General features: G+C 39.7%; 1 protein-coding gene and 1 long non-coding RNA gene across 2 annotated transcripts in view; one reads left to right on the top strand and one right to left on the bottom strand.

Moving 5' to 3' along the window:
* Positions 1-27,518, bottom strand: part of Mcc (MCC regulator of Wnt signaling pathway) — a 450,812-nt gene that overhangs the window by 407,730 nt on the left and 15,564 nt on the right. The window lies entirely within an intron of this gene.
* On the top strand, positions 4,729-5,816 carry LOC144377476 (uncharacterized). Its single transcript, XR_013438476.1, has 2 exons — positions 4,729-5,224; positions 5,455-5,816. It is a non-coding gene; the product is annotated as an uncharacterized LOC144377476 (long non-coding RNA).

Genomic DNA, 27,518 nt, shown 5'->3' with positions numbered 1-27,518 from the left:
GGGAGTGACAGAGATGAATATAACATGGCAGGAGTCCTCAGGAGGTGTCTCAGTAGTAAGTCAGTGGTCATTCACAAGTTTTTTACTGGAGACCCATAGTACTGATGATAGATGAGAAAGCAAAAATCCTACGCTGGGGTCATGGTTATTCAACAGCTTCCATCTCTCTGCACCTCAGCACCCACATCTGTAAAATAGGGACATGAACAATCACAGGATTGTTGCAAGGAGCCAACAGTTACTGATGGATGGAGCTCAGCAAAAGGCTGGTGCCTGGCAGCTGCTTACCAAGTGCTAGCTGTTGTTTTTGATGGCCATTTTCTTACATCTGGGCCCTCATTTCTTAGTGCACACTTCCTCTTTTCTCATCCAGTTCCTGGACAGGCCCCTTATTGATCTATTTCCAGCCTAACATTTCTCCTCATCGCAACCTCAGTGTTCTTTATTAAGGACTAATCTGGATATTTTAATCCTCAGCCTCAAATTTTGAAATAGTTCCCTTAGGAAGAAGTATGGGTGGCTTCAGGATCTGAGGAATCTTGTTATCTGCCCCTGGCTACTCTCTGCCTTTGCATCCCAGTACCATACTTGGACTAGTAGCCAGTGTCCCCCAACTCTGAGGTTTGCACTGCTGACCCTGTCTGCATTACCTTGTCCCTTCTTCCCAGCCTTGATGCCTTCTCTCCAACCTTTCCCGACTTTCCTCTCCACTCCATTCCCAGTCAAATTCACAACACCTTGATCTCATTTTTATTACCAACACTTAACACTCTATAGTTTGGTTCATTTAATTCTCTGACTCACCAACTAAGTGTGTCCATGGCAAATACCACATCTTAATTGTTCTGGATTCTCAGTGATATTTGTTTAAAGGTACTCAGAAGATATTTGTTTAAAGAAAGGGAGGAAAAATAAGAAAGTAAAGAAGAAATAGAAGGAAGGAGAAAGAGTTAAATGTGAGAAGGGAAAGAAGAGGGGGAAGGGGGAAATAGAAGAATGATGTCTATATCCTCTAAGGAAACAGGAAGAAACTCATTTTCAGTAAATTTGTTAACGAATGAAGAAAGAGGAGGGAGAGAGAACAGAAAGAGAGAAATTCAAAAATAAAGGATTATACTGGAAATTTAACAACTCATAATTACTATGGTTGACGATAACGGACACTGATTTTTTAAAAATATTACTGTTATAATCATAGTGTGACAGACAAAAACTGTTAACATATAAGTGTTCACATCTTTTTCTCCTCCTCTCAATCCCCTATGCTCACTGTGTATTTACAGATTAGGTAACTAGATGCCAGGATGTGGATAAGTGTCTCCCAAAGGTCTATGTGTTAAAGGCTTAGTCAGCAGTCTGTGGTACTATTGGGACGTGGGAGAATCTTTAAGAGGTGGAGACTCAGTGGGAGGAAGTTAGGTCACCAGGAACATGTCCTTGGAGGGAGATATTGGGACCTGGTCACTTCCTCTCTCTCTCTTTGCTTCCTAGCCACCATGAGGTGAGTAGCCTCCTCCAACAGGTATTTCCATCATTTTGGGCCCTCGCCACAGACCCAAAAGCATCAGGGCCAGCAAGCCTAGATTAAAATCTCCAAAACTGTGAGCAAAGCAAACCTTTCTTCCTAGTAAGTTGACTTGTCTCAGATACTTGTTACTGTAAAGGAAAACTGATTAATACCCTAGGGCAGAGGAACAACTAAGACAGATGCACGGGGAAAACTTTTATTTGCAGTAGAGAAAAGAGAATGGTGTAGAACAGGGATTGGAAAACATTTTCTGTAAAGAGCTAGGTGAAGTTGGCTTTGAGAGTCTTATGTAATCTCTGTCACATTTTTAAAAATTATTTTAAAATATAAAGACTAAATCCTAGTTACTTGGGAGGCTGAGACAGAAGGATCACAAGTTTGAGACCAGTCTGGACAAATTTATGAGACTGTTCTTGTTTTCTTTTCTTTTCTTTTTTTTTTTTTGTTTGTTTTTTATCTTTATTTTTATTTATTGATATGTGGTGCCTCCAAAAACTCAAACAAGAAACAAACAAAACAAGAAAAGGTTCTTAGCTTGATGACTGTACAAAAATTGGTTATAAGCTAAATTTATCTGGCAGATCATAGTCTGCCTACCCCTGGAAAGGGGAGGAATTAAAAACCAAAGAGTCCAAAGGTTTGTAAAGAGTTTCAGTTGACAATTGAAAGTGAGAAATAGGAAGAAAGAGCTATTAGAGCGGCTACAGGCTGAAAGATATAGATTGGAATTATTAAAACTATCATTGTAGGTCTTGAATGCATCTCCTCTGATATTCTTTAAGAGTCACTGCATTGAATTTCTTTAAAGGAAGAAGGATAGAAGCAAGACTGGGTCAGGTGAACCCCAAATTTATTTAGGTAACAACTATATAATCTACATCTAGACCATACAAACTGGAGGATGAGGAAAGGATGGATAGCCCTCTGCATGGTGTAAGGCCTCCAAACCAATGCCTGCTTTTATTACTGGGATGCAAACGCCACAATTGTCCTTTTTTATTGTTGCTCAATCTGGGCTCTGCTCCTTAGGCTAATGGAAAAGTCTTCTATTGTTCCCCAATTGTATAGCTCTTTTAGGTAATGGTTCATTTAGTACTACATTTGTCTATATTGAAGGCCTGGAATCTATTTCTAGGCCATTAACCAGATGACAATAATAACAATAATGACAATAGAAATTTAAAAGTGGCCTTTGCACTGCTTTATTTGATTTATAATACCCTATAAAGAAAATACTCCTATAGATGGGAAAGCTGAGGTTCAATTCATTTATGTAAATTACCCAAAACAGAGTTAGTAAATTCGAGAAGTGTATAAATAACCGTGATACAAAGCACTTTCTTAAACACAGTCTTCCTATTGACCACCAGTGAGTAGCTCAGATGCAACCCAGACACTTCAGTTCCTTCCAGCTTGCAGTATGGTCCTGGTCTCACTTTTCATCCCCAGATTCCAGAAAGACACAGGCAGCTTTTTTTGAGTCCTAAGTTGGGTTTCAGGCACCAATGTAGGGAGGTTTAGGAATGTGATACCATTTGAGCAACTAGGTCAGGCATTGCCTGCCCCTCCTTGCCTTTCCTCTGACTGAAACATTCTCCTTGAAGGTTGGCAGGTATTAAGGGTATACATTGTGATCCCATCATTATTTTTCTACAGCTGAATTCAGAACTGGAAGAGGTCTTAGAAACCATCTAATCCAAACACCTCCTTTGACAGATGAGGAAGACCACATGTTCCACATTTTGACATTCTCTCATAGTTGGCTCATCCCCCAAGGATTTTTTTAAAGATATGTATTTTTTTAACCTGAGTTACTAGTAAATTGGCTAAAATTCAAATAAACACATCCTCCCCACATTCCCTTTCTCCACATCTGCTCTGACTCTCAGAGACAGATGATGCTACCTCTGAGACTGTTCAACACACGGAGCCCCTGTGTTTGTGCCATTCAGTCCAGTGATATCTGGAACTGCCACAGGGTGGCCCATTGAGGGAGAGCATTTTGAGACAGAGGACCAGCTGCTCCATTTCTTGGCAGTGGCTAGAAGAGAACCAGAACTGGCAAAAGTAATCTTGGCTACTCCGGAGTCTGAGGTGGGATGATTGCTTGAGCCCAGGAGTTCAAGACTAGCCTGGGCAACATTATAAGACCCTGTCTCAAAGAAAACAAATAAATCAACCCAGAAAATAGCTTTGGTTTTGCTGATCTTCTTCAGGAGTCCTATGGGCTTGAACCTGGCCCTTATTTAGGGATGGGTGGAGAAGGTATGGAAAAAAGGGAATAGGAAGAGGAAGGAAAATGAAAACTATCGTGGAAACAATGGTACTGACATGTGGGTTTACTACTACTGTGAATAAAATGCACAGCACATACTACATCTCACAGTAGAATTATTATTTTTTTTTGGTCCTGTGTCTATTCTCAGATTCCAAAAGTTTTTAATTATGACAAGACTCAGAGCCCTTTTGCAAGAGATGGAGCGCCCACAGGGTAGGCGGGCATTGCATTGTTAGTGGGGTCAGTCTGTCTTCACCCCTCCTTTCTTCTCCTTTTGGTGCATAACCTTGGAAGGAAGAACACATGTGGAAGAGCTATGAGTCTGGTAAAGATACATAAATTGTGAAAATACCATGGTTCCAGACACCACTGGCTTCACATCAGAAAAATCTTTCCAGGGTAAACATTTTGTTTAAATATTAAACTTAAGTAAAGCCAGACACAAGAATACAGTCTAAATAGCAAAGAGAGGCAGCAATGTCCTCCAGTGAATGGGAATTAATAAATGCTTCTCCCGGCAGACAGACCCTCCTGACACAGAAAGACAGCTGCAGATACGGTGACCCCTGGAGTCTTTCATTTTCAGATCCTTAGTGGGCAGTGATGTACAGTGATGGGAAGCACACAGTCCCCAGTGTTTTATTTTTTTAAACAAACAAAAACATTAGTTTTTGATAGTAGGGATAAGGTAGCCTGTTTTTGCACCAGTATCTTTTTCTCCAATATTTTTTTCCAGCCATACAAAATTATCACCTTAAAGAAGGAGTACTGTAAAGTCATTATATTTTAATGCTAATGGGGAAGAAAGTGTCTAAAAATGAAGGAGGATGGTCTTTCAAGAAGTCTCTCAAGCTCTTACACAAATAAAGGCATAAAGTTCAATTATGAACTTGTCAATCTTTTATTCGATTTATTTCTCCCAGTGAAAAAGGCTTGCAATATAGATTCAACTTTTAATTAATCCACTTTGGGTGACAGGTATATTGCCATGTAACAGGTAAAGTCCACACTGTTGTATGCTTTGATTTGCTGTTGACCTTCAATCAGTCGTGAGTGCCTGTCCAATGTCTAATGGTCATGAAAATCGAATAGAGGGCCACCAGACCTCTTACTGGGAATAAAACAGCACCGATGGCTTACGAACTAATCAATTGTGTAAATACTCTCGGGTCAGGGTAGACCCTTCCTGGAAGCCAACTTGATAACCTTTAGCACCAGGGATTTAAGTGACAGAAAAACAGCTAATTTTAAAAGCTAGAGAATAGGGCCTGTGAGGAAAGCTAAAAGAAACAAATGACTTAGACTGGAGAAGATAAGGCTGTAGAATATCCTAATAACGTCTTTTTGTGTACATGAATAGCAGAAATGGTGGCCGGGACATAGAAGAAAGAAGAATGAAATGAGACCAGGATTATGATGTAAGGGTTTCAACAATGTATTCGGGAACGAAAAAGGGTCCTTTCACTCACTCCTTCCTTTCTTCCTTCAACAGTACATCCTGGGGTAGACTCTCAGCAGGACCCTAGCAGGGTGCTGCCTCAGCAGAGGTCAGGGACCTCCACCTTCTAGTAATTTCTGTGTGGTCTCATCCAAAGACAAAGGGATAAATTGAGAGTCTGCTTATTTGAAATTCCTCTGTTTTTTGCAGGAAAAGGAACAGCGTACAGTGGAACAAGAAAAGAGCAGTATTGTATTGGAAGCAGTTGCAGAGTCGTTTCTGAGATAAAACAACCCATGAAGTTACAGCTGTCAAGCCCCAGTATAGTCTACACGTGAGTTTGGGAAAAGAAGGAAGAAAAAAATCTAGGTGTGAATTGGTTTCTTTGGTCACATTTGTCTTATCCAGCAATATCTTCAAACCACAACAAATACATGATTTTAAAAGCATATGTAAGCCAGGTGCAGTGGTGCACGCCTGTGATCCCAGCAGCTTGAGAGTTCAAAGCCAACCTCAGCAAAAGTGAGGTGCTAAGCAACTCAGTGAGACTCTAAATAAAATACAAAATAGGGCTGGGGATGTGGTTCAGTGGTTGAGTGCCCCGATACCCCGCCCCTGTCCCCCCAAAAGTATATTATTGCTAGATTTAAGTTTTTGTTTGTTTGGTTGGTTGGTTTTTTACTTCAAATTTAAGTCCTGCCTGGGACAAAGAAAAAACACTTTTTCTTGGGTGAGAATGATCTCAGACATAGATGAAACATTTGTCTGTATTTGGAGGATGACTTTTTGTATTTAAAAAACTTTATTTTTTCCTTTCTAAAAATAAAATAGGCTCATTACATATAATTTGCAAAATACACTGCCAACTATTTCAGTAAAATGTTTTAAAGATATAATGTTATGGACACTGAAAGGGTCCTTCCCTGTGTACACCCTCCCCCAATCCCTAAAAATGAAATTCCTTCATTAGATTCTTAACTGAAGTTAGAGAAGTTCACAGTTAAACTAAACTAAACATGGGGTTGGGGAGAAATAACACAAAATGTCACCTTTTTTTTTTTTTTTTTTTTTTAAGTAACTTACCTTGAATTAGTTTAAGGCTAGAGGACTGCCTCTGAGAGGCCAGAGGCCACAGGAGGCCCAGGCTGTCCAAGAATCTCTGGGAGGAGGACAAAGGCAAACTGCTGTCATGGATTTAGCCCCGGGCCAAGTCCTAGTGGAGACTCAGCAGTTCTAGATAGTTCTTTTGGCAAATATAGCTGTCTTTGACTGATATGGTGCCCCAAACCTGGCGGCATCGCGACTGGAAATGTGTGAGAACCCCAGGAGATGAAGCATTTCGGTGAGGACCATTTGCTTAGCATGACCCTTATGGGACCCAGCATGCTTTTGAGGCAGTTTCACAGATGTTCTCACAGCATGTGCTACATTACGAAATGCTTGTAAGGTAGTGCAGAACTTCCACTTCCCTCTCTAGAACTGATTCTGGGTTTCTTTTCATAAGTATTTTAAAACACGCTCCTCTTAGACTGCCTCTTTCACAGTACACATGTACAAACCTGCCTGAGAAAATGTCAGTCTCCAGGGGGAGGGCTTCTGTATTTCCCCATCCACATCTTTGGTAGGATCTACAGAAAGCAGATTCTTTAAAAAAATAAATAAATAAAATTAAAAAAAAAAAATATATATATATATATATATTGTTGTTGTAGATGGACCTAACACCTTTATTTTTATTTATTTATGTTTATGTGGTGCTGAGGATCAAACCCAGTGCTTCACACCTGCTAGACAAGTACTCCACCACTGAGCTACAACCCCAGCCCCAGAAAGCAGGTTCTTAAAATGCTGTTACAGAGACTGGCCTTTGTGTTCTGGAGGAGGACTCTTCGTCTTCCTTTTATTATTAAAACATATCGATAGAGGACTTCATAGGTTCCATTTGTCCTTGCTGAAAACAGCCCCCACCCTCCTTTTCTTCTTCTTCCTCCTTCTCTCTCTCATCTATATCCTTCTTGCTTCTTTCATTTTCATGCACCTTTCCTTTTCCATAATCATATATTTTTCTTTCCTACCCATGACTCAGGCCAGCACACACAACCTCATAGTTTGACCTCCCTAAGTGGAATTCAGGGAGTAAAACAAGAATCCCTACTGACAGCATAACCACACCTGATGACATGCTTTACCCATCTCCCTTCTGCCCCCTCACACGAAGCCCATGACACCAGGAAGCCTGAGGATTCACTGGTAGTACCTGATGCAGACTGTCTGCACAGGAATTAGACTGGGAGGAGGGTAGGGGTGGAGGAGGTAGGATAGAAAGGTGACATGCGTTTACTATAATATCAATCACTAACACTTACTAAGCTCTTACTCTATTCCAGACAGTTTTGCATGCTTTAAATTTATGTCGCTTTCAGACCCATATTTAAAAGCAGAAGAGAATTTACATTCTACGTCAAACCCTTTTATTTAAACCCTATTATTTACATGACCCTCTTCTCAACCAGACCATGGAAATGTTTTTATATTTGTAAATAAACACATGCACATATGTACACACATAGAGACACATACACACTCACAAAATCAGATTTCCAAAATGAAAAGGCTTGAAAGTAAAGAAAAAAAATAACACCAAGAAAAATGTTTTAAGGGCTGGGGTTGTGACTCAAGAGGTAGAGCATGCAACTAGCATGCATGAGGCACTGGGTTCGATCCTCAGCACCACATAAAGTAAAATAAAGACTCTGTGTCCACCTATAACTAAAAAATAAATATTAAAAAAATGTTTTCAATACCCTGACCTGACTGAGGTTGTATTTCTTTACATGAATACCTCCCATAGGGCCTTCTTTCCCTCTGTACTGTAATAAAACACCCCAAAGTAAAGCACAGGATTCTTTTGGCGGTGATGAAAGAAAGAATAATGATTCAGCATTTTAAATTCAATCAAACTTTACCCAGAACATTCACTTTTACTTATTGGTCATCAGGATGACCCTGAAAGGTAGGTATCATTTGTGTCATCCTCATTTTACAGATTGGTGCATGCCTGTAATCCCAGCGGCTTGGGAGGCTGAGACAGGAGGATTGTGAGTTCAAAGCCAGCCTCAGCAAAAGCATGGTGCTAAGCAACTCAGTGAGGCCCTGTCTCTAAATAAAATACAAAATAGGGCTGCGGATGTGGCTCAGTGATCAAGTGCCTCTGAGTTCAATCCCTGGTACCCCTCCCTCTCAAAAAAAAAAAAAAAAAAAAAAGACTTAAGATTTGTAACAGCCACATTGCTTGCCCAAACTACACACATCAGGTGACTATGACCCAGTGTTTGTAACAAACCACCCTCAAATTTAGTGGCTAAAAAAAAATAAAATAAAAATCAATTTGTGTCAGGCATGGTGGCACATGACTGTAATCCCAGAGACTTGGGAGGCTAGTTTCGGAGGATTTAAAGTTTGAGGCCAGTCTTAGCAATTTAGGAAGACCCTGAGGGATGGAAGGGTAGCTGGGTGTGGGGGCAAAGTGGCCCTGGGATTGATTCCCAGTAGAGCAAAAAGAAAATCAATTTGTAATTACTCGTGGTTCTGTGGGTTGGCTGGCAAGCTGAGCAGTGCTGCTCCACGCATTCCACTGGGACCTTGCCTGTGGCTGGAACAATCAAGGTGGCCTCACTCTGGTGTTTGGCAGCAGGTGCTAGCTATTGACTGGGGCACCTCGGTCCTCCTGCACGTGTCCTTTCTTCCTCTAAGAAGGACAAAACAGACTTCTTTACATGACAGCGGTTCCAAGAGAGTGCTCACAGAACCTACTAGGCCTAGGCCTGGAAGCTTCACATGGCATCTCTTCTGCTGTGGTGTGTTTGTAACACAGCAGTCTGGGGAGGCAGTTTTTAACAAAACTATAAAAGATGTTTTTCTAACAGTTACTTCATCTTCTCCTAGACCTTCCCTTATCTATCCCCCCACCGTCTTCAACATCCCTTGATCACAGTATTCTAAATTCTAAAGAAAGCCCTCTGCAATGCCTCTCTTCTTCTCTGCTCAAAAGTTAACAGGTTTATCTAAAAAGAAAATGTAGATGCTGGCCCCAGGAGGTGGAGATTCTTTCTGATGCGTTAAGGAGGCCACAGTGACTCAGACTGAGACAACAAGGCCATCTTGGAGAAGAGGGCAAGTCCATCAAGGGAAATCTCCTGCCTTTGACCCACGTAGCACCCCCTTTTCCCTCTCCTAGGGTCCTATCCATGCCCCAAGCCCTCCAAAAGACAGAGACTTGATACAGAAAGATCTTCTCTATCTTCCTCAAAGCCAGCTTTAAATAAAACCTGTTTTTCCTCCCAATCCTGTCTCCTAAGTGTCAGTTGAGCACCAGGAGCAAAGCCTTCCTTCAGGCAACACCGGGACCAAAGCAGACCAGGAGCCAACCAGATTCTGGGGGGAGGAAACAGATTCAGTCTATTGATGAAGAAGTCACCTGCATGTATAAGAAGGGAAAGAAGGACACAGCTGTTTACTACAGGACACCCAAGTTTATACCTCCAAGATTCATGTGCTGAAACCTAATCAACTCAGTAAACTGGTATGAGGAGGTGGGGCTTGTGGGAATGAAGGATGAAGAAATCAGAAGGATGAAGCCCTTATGGGTTGGATTAGTGCCCTTATAAAGGAGACTCCAGAGGGCTGCCTTGCCCCTTCTGTAACAGTGGTTCCACCTTATGCTTTGAATATAGCCCTTGCTGCTCTGCCACTGTGACTTATTTTTAAGTGGACCTGTTTCTTTCTCTTCCTCTCTCTCTGCTCCTCCCTAATCTCTACCCCTTCCTAATCACAGAGGAAGGAAACCGGATTGCCTTTCTTTCCCATCCTAGGCACAGTTATCTGTCCCACCACAGATAACTAACAAAGTTATCATACCCACCACAGGAACAAAGTAATTCAGACTTTGGGGATGGCACCAGGAGATCTCACAAAAGACTGTCTCCCAAAGTAACAAGTGAATTACAACTCTGACGGAGAATACATGGAGTATAGCCTTTGAATCACCTCTTTAAAAGCCCCTTGTGCCCCCTGATGGCAGAATCACAGCCTCTGGGACATAAGGCCCCTGTGCTTCTTTTTTTGCTAGCACAGCAGTAAAATTTCTTTTCCCTTTTTCTCAAAACCATGTCCTCTTTATTGGACGGGCATTGGAAACAAAGACTGAGCTTTCAGTAACACTTCCACCATGTGAGAATGGTGACAGACATCCATCTATGAACCAGAAGAAGTCACTTATCAGAAACTGAATCTGTTTACATCTTGATCATGACCTTCCCAGACTCTAGAACTGTAAGAAATACATTTCTGTTGTTTATAAGATACTCGGTTTATAGTATTTTGTTATATACTACCTTTACAGACCATATACTATGCTAAGAGGATTGCAGCTGAAACAGTTAAGTGACAATGTCACCCATCATTCTACTAATTCTTTCATGTTTAAGTCCTGGGCTATGGTTTCAGTATGGACACATATTCAGGGGCAGGGAGTTAGTTCCTGAATTGGTCTCAGGTGATGTTGGCATGAATGTAACTGTGCCTTTATGTGTCCATTATTTGGAAGGCAGAGATATATTTAGGTTTGTAGATAATTGTTATTCATTTGACTCAATAATCTGTATAATTCTAAGTTCTCAATAAGGACTTTAAGAGCAGGGTATAAAGTGACAAAATTTACCCCCAGGGGTGCTGATACTTAACAACAGACCAAACAATGGGCACTTGCTGATGAATGATAGTGGCAAAGAGCCATTGGCAGCAGAAACCAGGAGAAGGTTGTTTATGTGACTGACTCAGTCATATTGAATATTCCATGTTTAGTCATGTTTAATCACCATCTGACTAAATGGTCTCTTTAGAGAGACACATTGTTACACCTGAGATTCTTTGAGTTCTAAAACTCTTCCAATGCCTAACTCACCTAATACAACAACTTCTCAAGAACCTCAGCTTGAGCGTATACACACACACACACACACACACACACACACACACACACACAGTCCTACCACTAAATGTTGTAGAACAGCTATTTTGAATAAGTGAAAATTATGTTTGAGACTTTTTCAGAGTTTCAAAATCTCTTGAAGTGAGCAGAACCCTCATAGAACATCGACCTAAACCACTGGTACAAAGGCTTCACACACAGACAGTCACCAGGCAGCTGTGGCTGTGATCCTTCCACTCGGTTCAGCAAAGGTAGGCATCAGGACTCCTTTTCTGGTTTTGAACCACTGTTTTGAACCTTTTGAAAGGTATTTTACTCCTCTGTGGAAGGAGGCCTGATTTATTAGGGACTTTCCAGCAGCCTCTCAGTTACTTTCAGTGTCTCCTCAGTTCAACTGCATTGGACAACAAAAAGAAAATCACAGAAGCTGGCCCCGTGGTGCACACCTGTAATCCCAGTGACTCCAGAGGCTGAGAGGAGGATAGAAAGTTTGAGGCCAGCCTCAGCAACTTAGCTAGATCCTGTCTCAAAATTTAACACTAAAAAGGGCTGGGCATGTAGCTTAGTGGTACAGATCCCTTAGGTTCAATCCCCAGCACTGCCAGAAAGTATAAAAATAAAAAAGAAAGTTATAGAAGAGAAGACCCCTCAGGGGAGGGTGCAGTAGATTTTAAGGTGGGAACTCTAGAAATTTTTTGGTATTTAATAACTGAAGCCTAGTTTAGTTTGGTTGTTTATATAAGTATTAATAATATAACATAAAATTATTAAAGTAATAAATATATATATTAAAGACTATTTGAAAAGGAATCCCCTAAAACCACCTTATTTCTCCCTATTAAAAGCAAATTGCTTTGTTTGTTTCTGGTTTCATATAATTTGGTGAATTTTGTAGCAGAATCAAAGGCCCAAGACAGGTGGGTGGTTTCCTTGATAAAGTGTTAATTTTCTAGTTAAATGGCCTTCATAAGAAAAACCTAAGCCAAACAAATTGGATTAACAATTTTAGAAATTTTAGCTATGTCAACCTACTTTAAAGGGAGAACTAATAACAAAAATTATAAAAGCATACAGATTCAAAAGATGTTCCTGAATCAACTTTAAGTATTTAATATTTGATTTATAAGAGTAATATGTTTAAAGAATTCTACCTACAAAATTAATTAGTTGAAAGATCAACTAATGGAGGGGGAATCAGTGAATATGTTATACATTTGGGGAATTATTTAAATATTTTGTCTAGGTTGTTGAACAGAATACATCAGGAAATATTAATTTGGGAGAGGAAATATGTGCATGCACGCATAGAGTCCCTGAACAATATTATACAATGGTAACTGAATGGAATAAATAATTATATTTCAAGGAATTATGCACAATATGTTCAAAGATGTCACTGTCATCCATTGCTGTCTGTGGCCTTCAAGGTAAAATCCAATCTCTTTCACTAGACATACAGAATGTTGCATATTGCACTCCCTTCCTACCTTTTTGCCTCATTCTCCATGGATCTAGTATGTATTAGTAGGTTTTCCTCCTACTGTAACAAAACACCTGAGATAATCAACTTATAAAAACTTAAGAGTTGGGACTGTATCTCAAGGGTAGTATGCTTGCCTATCTAGCATGTGCAATTCTTGGCCATCTAAGGCTGAAAAGTCATCTGCTGCCCAGCCCACATTTCCTCACCTCCTAGATTAGGGCTCTTTGAGGACAAAGACAGCATCTTGTAGCTTTTCTTTTCCTTCCTTCCTTCCTTCCTTCCTTCCTTCCTTCCTTCCTTCCTTCCTTCCTTCCTTCCTTCCTTTCTTCCTTTCTTTCTTTTTTTCCAGTGATGGGATTGAACCCAGGGCCTTGTGTATGTGGGGCAAATGCTCTACCCCTGAAGAGGTATATCCGCAGTCCAGCAGCATCTTTTATCTTGTCCGACCACCACCCTCACCACCACCACCCTGCCCACACTTGGCAGACAGTAGGAATTCAATAAATATTTATTCAGTGAGTAAGGTCACATTTCAGGGGTCTGTCACAACTAACAGTTTATATGATTGGCATTTGCATTACATTGCTATGTTAATCCTTACAAGTAGCTCTCTGAAAGACCCTTTTCCAAATTTTTTAAGATTTGCTATATTTAGAATTTCAGAAATTTTGTATTTTAGAATGAAAATATGTTATAGTAATCTCAGAGTGATTTGGGGCAACAGCAATAATCAAACACATATAGTCACTGTTAATCAAACATAATCAGCGACACATGAATAATTTTACTAAATGGAATAAATTAAGACTATAAATAGACTGGTCAATTCAGGTCAAGTTTTGCTACCTACTAAGTTTGCAGAAAGCTTATGAAAAAACTGAGAGTTTTAGAGCATTTTGGATATCAAACTTACAAAAAAAGGAGTATAAGCAAGGTGTGGTGGCACACACCTGTAATCCCAGCAGCTTGGGAGGCTGAGACAGAAGGATCGTGAGTTCAAACCAGCCTCAGCAACTTAGCGAGACACTTAGCAACTCAGTGAGACCCTGTCTCTAATAAAATATAAAAAAGGGCCAGGATGTGACTCAGTGGTAAAGTGCCCCTGGGTTCAATCCCTGGTACCAAAATAAATAAATAAAGAGCATGGACTTGCACAATTATCCCTATGTGTTTCAGAAATAAAGAGAAGGGGCTCAAAAAGGCAAAGCAGTTTGACTAACATCATATAGCTAATAAATTAAAATTTGGTGCCTGACTCCAGATCTCTACTCTTGAAAAAGGTTAAATTATGTAATATTTGATATACACAAAGAATATTTGTGACATATATAGAATAATAATTAAAATAAAATAAAAATGAACCTGCCACCTAACTTAGAGATATAAATCCCTGATCGTAACTCCTGGGCACAACGACCCAGGGCAGGCTAAGCTATTTATGGCTGTGTGACAGGGACTGAGTTTTCATGTCTCTGAAGAGAAACTTCTTGGGTGGAACCCAAGAGATCATACAGCTATGACACCAGTCAGCCTTAACCAGAGAACATTAGTCCTTTTAAAATGTCAAGGGACCAATGAATGGAGGAGAGGATAAATTTATATTGTTTTCCAGATGTAAAAATGATGCAATTTCAGGTATAAATGAATGAGGGCTTGTTACCAGGCACCTCAGGTCAAAACATAATAGTGTGTAAGACCAGAACAGACTGGTATGTGCTGCTTGTATAGGACAATGTAACAGCAGCACAGGGTCATTGACCAGAGCTTCTGGGTCAATTAGAAGGAATCAGAAAGGAAGGCATGTTCAGTACCCAGGGCCCTGAACAGCAAGTATATGGTGTGATTATCTGCAGATAAAGATAAAACCCAAAGTGGCCTGCCTTTTTTAGTTATACCTCATTTTCAGGAGCTTCCAACTGTCCAGGGGAAGCTTCAAGTCCCTGAGATTAAAGGTTCAGAAGATAAAAGGGTTTTTGCAAAGTGGAACTGATTTTGTGGGAGAGTTATTGATTAATGGACCCTCATCCTGAGATCAAACATCTCCAAGCTTGCCAGACACTGGCCTCTCTCAAAAAGATACTCAGGCATAAGAGTCCAACTAAGATCAGGGCTGGAATCTGGATGCTCTGAGTAGGTAGTAGAAACTGAGGTCTCTGGGGAGAGTGAGGTATGTGTGTGTAGGGGGGTGTGGGTGTAAGTGTGTTCGTGTGCATGAACATGAATGAAGACTCCAGAAAAATAAATCTTTTGAAAAAGAACACTGTTTACAGATCATATATACATATATATGTGTGTATATATATATACATATATACACACACACAATATATATATATATATATATATAGATAGATAGATCTTTATTTTATTTATTTTTATGTGGTGCTGAGGATTGAATCCAGTGCCTCAGGTGTGCAAGGCAAGCAACTCTTCCACTGAGCCACAACCCAGCCCCCTATTCACAGCTTCTTACTGAACCTATGAATACTCTGTTACTCCCTGAGTGGTGGGGGATGACCAGTCTTGATTGATATGAAGGACCTGTTATACCAAAATTACCCTGTAATCATGTGCTACTTCAGAAACAGTGCTGCTGTTGACCCATTCATTCTACCTTTAGCCACTCCCAAGGTGACCACTGCTTTAAAAGCCAAAGAGCAGACAAATGATTCAAAGGAAACTAGATAGCTTGGACTTTCATTCCAAAAAAGAATCCCAGAATCACTATGGAACACACACAAAAACTCACGGTGTGCACACCTTAGTTGCATTCTGTGGGTACAGACATTTAAAGAAAGGAGAACTATACACCCTAGAGCAGTGGACTGAGTTGGAAGCTTTTGCTCCATTTATGTGATGTGCAGGAAAAGTAACTGAAGCAGAGCTGGGCTGTAGCTCATTGGTAGAGCACCTGCCTCGCATATGTGGGGCACTGGGTTCGATCCTCAGCACCACAAAAAAATAAATAAATAAAAATATTGTGTCCAACTACAATTAAAAAAAAAAAAGTAACTGAAGCGACAGATGGCTTGGGTTCACAAAGAGCCCTTTGTATGAAAGGGACTATTTATGCCTAAACATAATCACAGTGTTTATACCTCAACCACTGAAAAAGTTGAAGTAAAACGAAAAAACAAAACCTCCTCCAAGTGTTTGGAACTGAAGTTATTTCCAGCTTTTTATGACTGTCAAAGGTAGGTTTCAGGAAAATATTATATGAAATCCTGACAATCTGTGGAAGTAGGAAAGTGGGGAAAGCTGAGAACTGTGACCCATCCTCAAAGGCTCTGTCAGCATGGATCCCTCTGAGGAATAGGTACAACACCCCTCTCTCTTTGGGGTGTGGCTATTTGTTCTTTTCTTCAACAAATACTTGGATCAAGATCTTCCTGTGAATTTTCTCATCCGCATTCCTTCCTCTTTCTCTTCTTTTTACTCCCTAATCACACATAACACACATGCTGTGTCAGTAGCTCACTCCCAGCTGATCAGAGATTTAACTTGCAGCAATCCCTTCTCCCCACTAAAAGCTGTAGGAGGACTACACAAGCCCATAGATCGCTCAGGGTTCCCAACAGCCCCACACTGTACACGGTGTGCACTGTGCTGAAAGAACTGTGGAAGAGGAGACAGAATTAAAGCCTGGCTTCTGCACTGCTTGCCCAGCCTGAGCAGAATTTCTGAGATGAACATAGCCTGTTGCATTACATCTGGCTGCTGCTGAAGTGTGGTTTATGGACCTGAAGCACATGCAACACCTTGCTGAGACGACATCTCAGCTCCCACACCAGAACTGCAGAAACAGAATCTGTAACTGACTATCTCCAAATGATTTCTATGTACACCAAAATTTGAGAAGTACTTTTTAATGGCACTTTATCACAATTATTTTGTTTAACAAATATTTACACTAATTACTATAAGTCAAACACTCTTAATACACTTTCCAAATACTTTATCCAGGTATGGTGGCAAAACAGTAATCCCAGAGGTTTGGGTGGTTGAGGCAGGAGGATCACAAGTTCAGAGCCATACTCAGCATTGCAAATAACTTGTTTACTTCTTAGAAAAACCCCAATTATAATCATATGGTCAATATTACACTTCTGTTTTACAGACGAAGAAATTAAGTCTGAAAGTGTTAAGTAATGCCAGATAGCCAGTATGGAATGGAGAAGGGATTATATGTCACAACTCTCTATGCTCCCTGTCTCTTCAAGAGGTGCCAGAAATAATTTGAATGCATACATATATATGTATATGTGTGTGTGTATAAATATATAGATATGGGGGGGGCAGTTCAGGAGATTGAAACCAGGGCCTTGCACATGCCAGGCAAGTGCTCTACCATTGAGCTACACCACCAGAATGGATTTTTTTAAGGATGAACACTTTGTACCCCCTGTGGTTTAAGCCAACAACTATTCTGGAAGCTACAGATTATGGTAGAGATACTCTATTCTAAAAGGAAACTTAATTCAGAAAGAAATGAAACAAGTAAAAGCTTTCCCCATCAGGCAATCAGGAATCCAAGGTGAGCAGAGTAATGGCTTAACAACTGCTAAATAAACAAAAATTATTACACTTAGTGACCCACTAAAAATGTTTTTAGAACATTCTGAAGTTTAGTGAAGTAAAAAGGGTGACCTGCAAGCTGGAGAACCTTAGTCTGTTAATGCCCTCACAATACATTAGAACGGGAAAAAATATAGACCTAAAAACTGGCACTTTTCTTGCTTTATTTGTCAAATCAGGTCAAAATACTTTAAAACTAATTGCAGACCATCCACAGAGCTTGGGCTCTGGCCTTCTTAATTGTCCATGTGGCAACGTGACTCTAGCTGACACAGCCACCCACATACTTTCTACTTTCATTTCTTGAATCTTGCCTTCCCTTAAAATATCTCACAGCTCTGATCTCTAATTTGCCCACAGGTCCAGGTTTTCTGGGCTGCCTGTTTCACAGTACTGAACTGGAATGCTGGGTAAGAACACCTCAGGCTTACAGTAACTTCCTGAAGCCTCCAGAAAGTGGATTTCGCCCCAGTCAAAACAATACTTTTAACACATTTGGAAATGTCACAACAGTATTATATAGTTATCAGCCTAGAATCTGTGCATTTACTCAATCTTGAGTAAAGGTAGTAAGCACAAAGGACTCAGGGAAATGATATAAAAATGTGAAAACAAACAAAAAACTCCAACATCAAGTTCTTCTCTTGCAACTCCAGAAAAACCTAGAAACCTCCCTAAAAGGGGTTCTCTTTTGCTTATGAAAATAAGTTGCCTATGCAAATTAAAAGAAATGCACCAATGTGCCAATTATGCAAAAGTAAAACTCCTCGGCTTAATTTTAAGAAGAGAAAAGGGATTTCATTGATTCTACAAATATGAACTGAGCACTTGTGATGTGCTGGGTTACCGTGCTAAGTCTGATGATTCAGTGGTAAACAAAAGCAGATATAGTCACTGCTCTCATGTAGTTCATAGTTGGGTGGCCAGAAATACATTATTTGTCACCAAAGAACATTTCATTACCAACTGAAATAAGTACACCAAAGGCAAGGAAGATGGGAGGGTGAGGGGGCTGAAAAAGTGACCCTTGAGATGAGTTAAGAAGTTTGAGCATAGCCAGATGTGTCCAGCTGTGTGAGAGCTCAGTGGAGACTGAGGGAAGAACACACTGCAGAAACAATCTTGGAGAACACTGGGGTGGCTGGTGCCTGGAGAACCAGGAGGAGAAAGGACAAGATGAGGCTTGACAGTAGGTGGGGTGAAGGCAGGCAAGGCCTATGTTGGCTGAGTTGAAGATTTTGACTCATTTCAAGGGTTCTAAGCATTTCAGCATGTGGAAAAGCAGGCGAGCAGGTCAGCATGTGGAAAAGCTTTCTCTGGCAGCAGTGTGAAGGACTGGATGGGATGGGAGCCAAAGCAGATATCAGACGGTCAATTAATAGTATCTGCTCCAAATGAGAGAATTAATATGGTAGTAATGAAGTGAAAAGAAGCAGACAGATTTGAGAGAGATTTAGAAGATAACTTAATAGGGCATGGTGATGAAATCAATATGGGAGTCAATGGAAAAGATGAAACCAAGATTTCTTCTAGCTTATGTAAGTGGGTGTACAGAGGTAACATTCACAGATATAGAGAAGTTGGAAGACTAGATTTTGTAGGGAGAGATCATGAGCTCAGTATTGCACTTGAGGAGTTCAAGACGCTTTAGAAATACCTGGCAAGAGATGACTTACAGGCAACTCAATTAGTAATGCATGTCTGAGACAGAAAAAAGATCTGAGCTGGACACTTCCTTTGGGCGTCATTGGCATATACAAAGATAACTGAAGCAGAAGCATAAATAGGAGACAAGAAGTATAAAGGCATAGAAAGAATGTATGGGGTTCAAAGAGTAGTGAGCAAAAGTTATGCCTTAATCATTTAGTGATTTTTTTTTAATAAAATACTTTTTGAAACTTAAAAAAAGGTTGGTACCTTGAGAAATTCTAACACTCTAGAGCTAGGTAGGAAAGGATGACCCCAAAAATGACATAGCAAAGAAGGAGCCAGAGAGGTGGGGAAGATGCAAGACTGTGGGGTCTTGGAAGCTGGGGAAAGAAGAGTGCTGAGCGGCAGATAATGGTGAGCACAACTGATTGCTGTTACAGGAGAGGACTGGAAATATTCACTTCATTTACTGACAAGAAGGTCACTAGTGCCCTTTGCATTGATTCAGTGAGGTGTAATAGGGAACAATGAGTGGCACATTCCGTAATAGAGTGAGTTGAGGAGTTTGCGAGAAGTAGGAAAATTCAGTATAGACAACCCAAGAGAATCAAGCAGAAAACACTCTCATTCAGACAAAAAGCCAAAGCCCTAATAATCATCTACAAGGACATAAAATCTGTCCCCTCCTTGCTTCATCTGTACTTTCTCATTCTAGGCACACTGGCCTCTTATTCTTGGAATGAACCAGCTTCTACTGCTTGGCTTTTGCCTTTATTGTTCCTCTAATCTGGAAATTTTTTCCTCCATACAAATAATAAACAGTTGCTCCCTAACCCTTTAAGTCTTGGGGGGGGGGAGGAGGAGGAGGAGGAGGAGGAGGAGGAGGAGGAGGAGGAGGAGGAGAAGAAGAAAAGAGATCTCAGCAAGATCTCCCTTAGTGATCCCATTTAATATTAAAATCAGCCTCTTGTGCCTGCACTCTCTATTCCCTTTCCTAGCGTGTTTGGTACTTATTACCATCTCACATGTTCTGTTTTTGTGTTCATTATTTATCTTAATCCCACTGAAGAATAGAAGTTTCATGAGGTAGAGAACTTTGCCTACTTTGTTAACTGTATTTAAATTGATATGAGATCTATGTTTACATGGTAAATTTACATGACACAGTATGTGAAAAAAGCAAGTTACAAAACAGCATTATAGTAAAATCCCATTTATATAAGTACATGAGTGTTCTAGGATGCTTTGGGGAAATAAGTAAAGAAAACATAATAACTTAAGCAGTCTTATAAGAATTGAATTGGCTTATACAACAGGAATTCTAAAGACAGGTTGGGCTTCAGTTGCTATCTTCAAGACTCTCACTTTTTCCATGCTGTTCCCTTTCCTTCAAAATGTGGTCTTCGTTCTAAAATTAATTTCCCTTTGGATCCCTTGGAGTCTGCTATTGGCAGTCAGGAATGTATGCATGCTCTTCATGTCTATATCCACTTGAGAGGGGAAGAGAGGAGTTGCTTCCAGAAACTAGAAGAAGAATGTGGGAAACTTTTCCAGAAATCTCCAGCAAAATTTTCCTGGAGGTTTATTAGTCCAGGTCCAATAATTAGATTTAGCTAATTCCTAACCTCTATCAAGACTCTGGGATTACCCTTAAATCAATGGAGCTTACCCTACATTTGAAGTGGGACCCTGCAATACATGGATTTCATGTATGAGAGAGACAGCCTGAACAAAATTAAGAATCTGTTATTAGAAGAAAAGTGAGGATTGGTGGAATGTGTGCAACTGATAATGTGTACCACACACCACATATTTGTGTGTAGGTGTGTGTATTTGCTAAGTAGATGAGCTTAAGAATGATTTCATCCTTCTGAAATTTCCCTTATTGAATGGATTTTTTAATTAGGCTAATGAATCCCAATATATTTAAACAATAATCTCCTTTTAAAAATATTTTTTTTAGTTGTTGATGAACCTTTATCTTATTTACTTATATGTGGTGCTGAGGATCAATCCTAGGGCCTCACACATGCTAGGCAAACATTCTACCACTGGGCCACAACCCCAGCCCCAATAATCTCCTTTTTGTGAGCTTGTTATATGGTTTCTATCTTAAGTTTACATGCTTACACTGGATCTGTGCAATCTCAGGGGAGCAAGGGTGAGGGGAAAAAGCTCAATGAAGAAGCAAATGGGGGAGAATCAATAGAAGGAGGTTCATGACCAAGTTGGCTATGGCTTCATAGCAGGCACAGCAGATTACTTTCTTACATGTTTCCAGAGAGGTCCAGGAAAACTATGGCATTCAAACAGTTTTTAGGGGAAAGGAAGGAGGAGCAACTTACCAGTTGTCCTTCCTGTCTCCTGTCTTTGAGTAGGGCTGCCCCACCGCGTGTTACCTCTACAATACCACAGGCTTGTGCAACCGGACTCCTTAGAAGAAGTGGCTTAGGAAGTCAGAGACTCTGCTGGTGGTTTCTACCTGTTATCAGTGCTGCACAGGGCAGCTCCTTGATCTGTGGAAGGGAGCAGTGGAAACAGGGAACAGTGGGAGCCATTGGTAGACCCACTCTGGCTAGAAGCAAAGAGGCCGTGATCAAGGAAAGTAGGTGAGCAGCCAGTCTGGGCCTGTATATGTTCCATGCAGCAAACTTAGCTTTAACTAGAACAACATCCTCCAGTAAAGCCCAGATAATAGTTTATTCTTCTTTCCCTGATCCTTTTTAAATACTCTGCATTTTCTTTATGCATGTGTGCTCTTATTGCATAAGACTAAACACTCCTAAAGTGCAGAATTATAATAGACTCCTCTTTGTATTCTTCTGTGTACACAGTGAATGGGTAAAAATTAATATTTTTAAGGACTAGAGATGTGGCTCAGTGGTAGAGCACTTACCTAGCATGAGCAAAGCCCTGGGTTTGATCCCCACACCAACTTAAAAAAAAATTGCTCTGATATGACTGTCATTGGATGCTGTAAGTTCTAAAGACTTAGAAGGAAATCTAAAAAGTGACAAACTACTATAAGTAGCAATTATTCCTTTAAGAGAATTTGTATTTTATATCAGCAAAATAAGGGGCTTTAACAAACTAACTTACAAAATCAAAAGGCAATATTCTTTGTGAATTTTCTTGTTCCGTGTTATTTCACAGATGGTAATTTTGAAAGCATGTAAGCATTCAGTTAGGGACAGGTGCAGGAGTTTTCCTCTGTTTTAGGAATGAGCAATTTCAAAATGCTGACTTGAGAGTGTGGAAGCAGTACCATATTTTGTCTTGAAAGTATAAATCCATCAGTTCACTCATTCGATGCTGATTTAGCATCTGTGTACAAGGGATAATGTCAGGTGGCAAAAGAAATATAGACACTGCTATTATATTCATAAGCTTATACTCCAGGAGGCAAAAGAAGCTGAAGAGAAACTGCTGTAACAATCATTATAAAACACTTTAGTATTGGGTAAGTTTCTTTATTTTTATTCTATTAGTAATTTACAATGTTAGCTTACTGTGAATACTATATGTTATGGTTTGGATGTGAAGTGTCCCTTTGAAAGCTCATGTGTGAAATTATGCAAGAACATTTAGAGATGAAATGATTGAGTTATGATAGCTTTAACCCAGTCAGTGAATTAATCACTTGATGGGAATTAACTGAGTGGTAACTGGAGGCAGGTAGGATTTGCTGGAGGAGGTAGGCATTGGGAGGCGTGCCTTTGGGGTATATATTTTGTCTCTGGTGAGTGGAGTCTCTCTGCTTCCTGATCATCCTGTGAGCTGCTTTCCTCTGCCATATCTTCTTCTTTTTTGGGTGTAGGGGTTGGCGTGGGGAGGCGGGTACCTGAGATTGAACTCAGGGGCACTCAACCACTGAGCCATGTTCCCAGCCCCATTTTTGTATTTAGAGACAGGGTATCACTGAATTGCTTAGCGCTTCACCATTGCTGAGTCTGGCTTTGAACTCGTGATCCTCCTGCCTCAGCTTCCTGAGCTGCTGGGATAACAAGTGTGAGCCACATACTCTGCCATACTCTTTGGCCATGATGTTCTGCCTCACCTTGAGCCCCAAGTAATGAAGTCAGCTGTCTATGGATTGAGATCTCAAACTATGAGCCCCCACATAAACTTTTCCTCCTAAAATTGTTTTATAAAGTCTTTTAGTCACAGCAGAAAAAAAAAAAGCTAACTAAAATGCCATAAAAGGATAGCCTATTAAAAGTGAGGTAAAAAAATATTAATTTGAGAATCTTCTCTATTTGGTACGGGGGGTTGAACCTAGGGGCACTTTACCACTGAAAATCACATCCCTAGTCTTTTTTTCTTTTTTTTAAGACAAAGTTTTGCCAAATTGCTAAGGATGGCATTGAATTTGTGATCCTCCTGCTTCAGTCTCTCAGGTTTCTGGGATTACCGGTGTGCACCACCACACCCATCCGCTTTCTAAATTTTTGTATACTCTGAACTATGTGAACAACACTTTAATAACAACTAGAACACAAAGTTTTGAGTAGTTTTTAATTTCCCCATATCTCATAACTTTTACTTAGGTATTTAAAAAATCCTAGCCAACACTTCAATGCTTTTGAAATTCCCATTATTAGTTGAAATGGAAGGCTATTGGATAACAACTACCAACACAAAGGAACTACAGACTCATCAGTGCCTGTTCACAAAGCCCAGATAGTTGTCTGATAGAGACTAAATAGTATGCTTTTTTACAAAAATATGCTACCTTTAAAATCCTGAGCTGGCACCCACAACCCATAAAATCAAAGTGTTTCAGTTCTGAAAAAGATGATAAAAAAAAATCCTACAAGAAGAGACACTAATTATGTGGAACTTGTGTAAAGTCATGACTATTTAGTAGCAGGGACACAGAATTATTTCATAATGGTATTTTAGATTAGGTAAAAATGCATACTATACAAATTCCTAAACTTCTATATTAGACAAAACCTCAATACCTCAGCCTATATCTTGAAAGCAAATTTTTACCCCTCACACATCAGATAGAGTACTAATCTCTAGGGTATATAAAGAACTCAAAAAGCTAAGCACCAAAAAAACCCAATAACCCATCAGTAAATGGGCCAAGAACACAAACAGACACTTCTCAGAAGAGGATATGCAATCAATTAACAAATATATAAAAAAAATTCATCATCTCTTGCAATTAGAGAAATGCAAATTAAAACTACTCTAAGATATCCTCTCACTCCAGTCAGAATGGCAGCTATTATGAAGACAAACAACAATAAGTGTTGGCGAGGATGTGGGGAAAAAGGCACACTCATACATTGCTGGTGGGACTGCAAATTGGTGCAGCCAATATGGAAAGCAGTATGGAGATTCCTTGGAAAACTGGGAACGGAACCAACATTTGACCCAGCTATCCCTCTCCTCGATCTATACCCCAAGGTCTTGAAAACAGCATACTACAGGGAAACAGCCACATCAATGTTTATAGCAGCACAATTCACAATAGCTAAACTGTGGATGCCCAACTTAGATGCCCTTCAGTAGAAGAATGGATAAAGAAAATGTGGCATAAATACACAATGGAATATTACTCAGCAATAAAAGAGAATAAAATCATGGCATTTGCAGGTAAATGGATGGAGTTAGAGAAGATAATGTTAAGTGAAAAAGTTAGCCAATTCCCCCCCCCCAAAAAAATAAAAAACAAATACCAAATGTTTTCTCTGATATAAGGAGGCTGATTCATAGTGGGGTAGGGAGGGGGAGCATGGGAGGAATAGACTAACTCTAGATAGGGCAGAGGGGTGGGAGGGGAAGGAAGTGGGCAGGGGGTTAGAAATGATGGTGGAATGTGATGGATGTCGTTATCCAAAGTACATGTATGAAGACATGAATTGGTGTGAACATACTTTATATACAAACAGAGATGTGAAAAATTGTACTCTATATGTGTAATAAGAATTGTAATGCATTCCACTGTCATGTATTTAAAAAATAAAATCAATTAAGTATTAAAAAAAAACTTCAAGAACTCTAAAAATTCTCAAGCTTTTGAAACCACGACTACACAATAAACACTTTTTTGTTTTCCACTGATGCTCAGTAAGTTTCTAGTAAGTGTAGAGTACTGAGGTTACAAAAACAAAAGACAAGAAAAACAGTCTCTGCGTTGGGGATGGGGAGGAAAAAAACCAAACTAGAGAACCAGAATATGTGCAAGGTGCTGGGACATCAGGAAAGTATCCAGAGAGGAAGAGCTTTGTGGAAACTGAGTCCACAAAATATGAGAAGGTGTCATCACATGGGCAAGGGGAGAGGAAGGCCTTACAAAGGAGGTATGTGTGTGAGGCCCCTGTGCTTGGAGTAGCCCGGCACGCTCCAGGGTGAAGTTTGAAAGGAATGTAGCAGAAGATAATGCTAGAGAGGGGGTAGAGTTATTGTGCCAGATAGGCAGGGACCTTAAGTTAAATGCCCCTAGACAGTCTGACCTTATCTGTAAGGAATAGGCAATAGCTAAAGTATTTCAAGAAAAGCAGCCTGCTCAGTTTTGTGTTATAGAAAAATGACTTTGGTGAGTGTGTCAAGTGGCCTGGAGGGGAAAGCCTGCTAGTTAGAACACTGGGACAACAATTATGGTTAGAGATGTAGGGACTTAGGAAACCAAGAAGGGAGAGGGGGTAGGTAAGAGCACTGTCAATTATACTTGAATGATGATAAATATAAAACTTTCTACACATGTTTTAGAAGAGTGAATACTTCCTATGTAATATTCTCACAGTGATTTTCATCCTGTTTATTACTGTTAAATAAACTCAGGCTAAGTCTCAAGTTCATAGGATTGTGAAAATAAAGCCCTTTCCTAAAAGCATTAACTTCTAGAGTAGAATATTCTTTAGCTTGTCATTTCTCAAAAAGAAGTTCTAGGGCTGTAGCTGTAGCTCAGTGGCAGAGCACTTGCCTAGTATGTGTGAGGCACTGGGTTCAATCCTCAGCACCACATTAAAAAATAAAAATAAAAAAGGCATTCTATCCATCTACAACTACAAAATTTTTTTAAATAAAAAAGAAGTTCTAAATTTTTGTAAATAAATGCAAAATTCTGACCTTTGAAGGAAGTGAAGTCACATCTTTACAAGAGACCTTCCCTTCACCCTAAGTATTATCTCATTTCCTTCATCTATACTACAGATTAAGGCATGCTGGCCTTTGAAACCATAGGTGGCAGCATCCTAACCAATGGCACTTGCCATAATCTCAAATAAATACCCAATTAATACCAATATAAAGTCTAAAGTGCTTTTTCAATTATCATATATTATTACTATCCATGTTTTTAAGAAATTAAATACAATGCACGTCTATGTAGAACTTTATAAGCAAGTCTTACAGCTCACTATTGAACTAACAAATGTCCCATCAGGCACATCTAATGCTTGATAGTCAATCTAAAAACTTGTTCAATTTATATTTTCACTTCATCAGATAAGAATGATCCAAATGTTTGAAAAATGAATAGGTCCAGAGAATCCTTCTCTCTACCTATATTTTTGTTCCCATTAGTCAGAGTCATCAATAATCAATGACATGAATTTAGTAAGGACTAATTTACATATTTAAATTGACATTTTGAAATGACAATGAGAAGCTGACAATTAACTGTACTCTAAGAAAATGCCCTTTTTCTCCAGATGCCTTCCACTCTGGGGCTAAGATTTAAGGAGATTTTCAACTTACTGAACAACAGAAAGTCACTCCAGCTGAGACTCTGTCCCCCACCATGTAACTTCATTTAGAATGCAAATGCCTATACCAAGATTTTAAATGCTACTCCTATTGATACTAAAAAGGCAGTTTATATAAAATAGAGTCATCCTCACCATAGAGCTTTGGTAAATTAAAAAGCAAAGACCTGCAAGGCTTTCAGGGAAAACAAGTTTTCTTGTGCTAACTGGACAGTGTATATGGTGAAAAAAAACCTTCAAGAAGCTATGGTTTCTTGACTTCTCACCTTAAAATGAAGACATTAATTTGTGTTGCAAGAATTGCATGAAATAATTGGCTTAACTGATTGTAAACCATAAAGGTTTCTATAAACATATGCCATCATACTTTATACCTTCATTAATATGCTGACTCAAAATGAAAGACTGTAGCTCAGCAGTACAGCATGTGCCTAGCATGTGAGAGGCTTTGAGTCGACTCCCCAGCACACCACCCCCCAATTTTAAAACCTGCAAAATAAAGATGTGGGCTAGACGAAAAAGCAAAAATGGTCCTCAAAACGCACTTAATAAAATGCATATACATAATCTCCATAAAACTCACAGATCCCTTTTTTGAAGGTATTGACAAGCTAATTCTAAAATTCAGATGGATACTCAAGGGACCCAGAATAGCCTAAAAATCTTGAAAAGAAGAACAAAGTTGGACAATTCACACTTCCCAATTTCAAAACTTACAACAATGCAACAGTAATCAAGAGTGGTACTGGTATAAGGATAGGCATATGAATCAATGGAAAAAACTAAGGGTCCAGAAATAAGTCTAAATATACTTTTATGGTTGAGCGATTTTCAACAAGTGTGTCAAGAAAATGGA

This window comes from Ictidomys tridecemlineatus, chromosome 1, assembly GCF_052094955.1.
Source record: "Ictidomys tridecemlineatus isolate mIctTri1 chromosome 1, mIctTri1.hap1, whole genome shotgun sequence".
Taxonomy (NCBI): Eukaryota; Metazoa; Chordata; class Mammalia; order Rodentia; family Sciuridae; genus Ictidomys; species Ictidomys tridecemlineatus.
The sequence above is the reverse complement of the archived record's forward strand: the minus strand, read 5'-3'. Positions and strand labels throughout refer to the sequence as shown.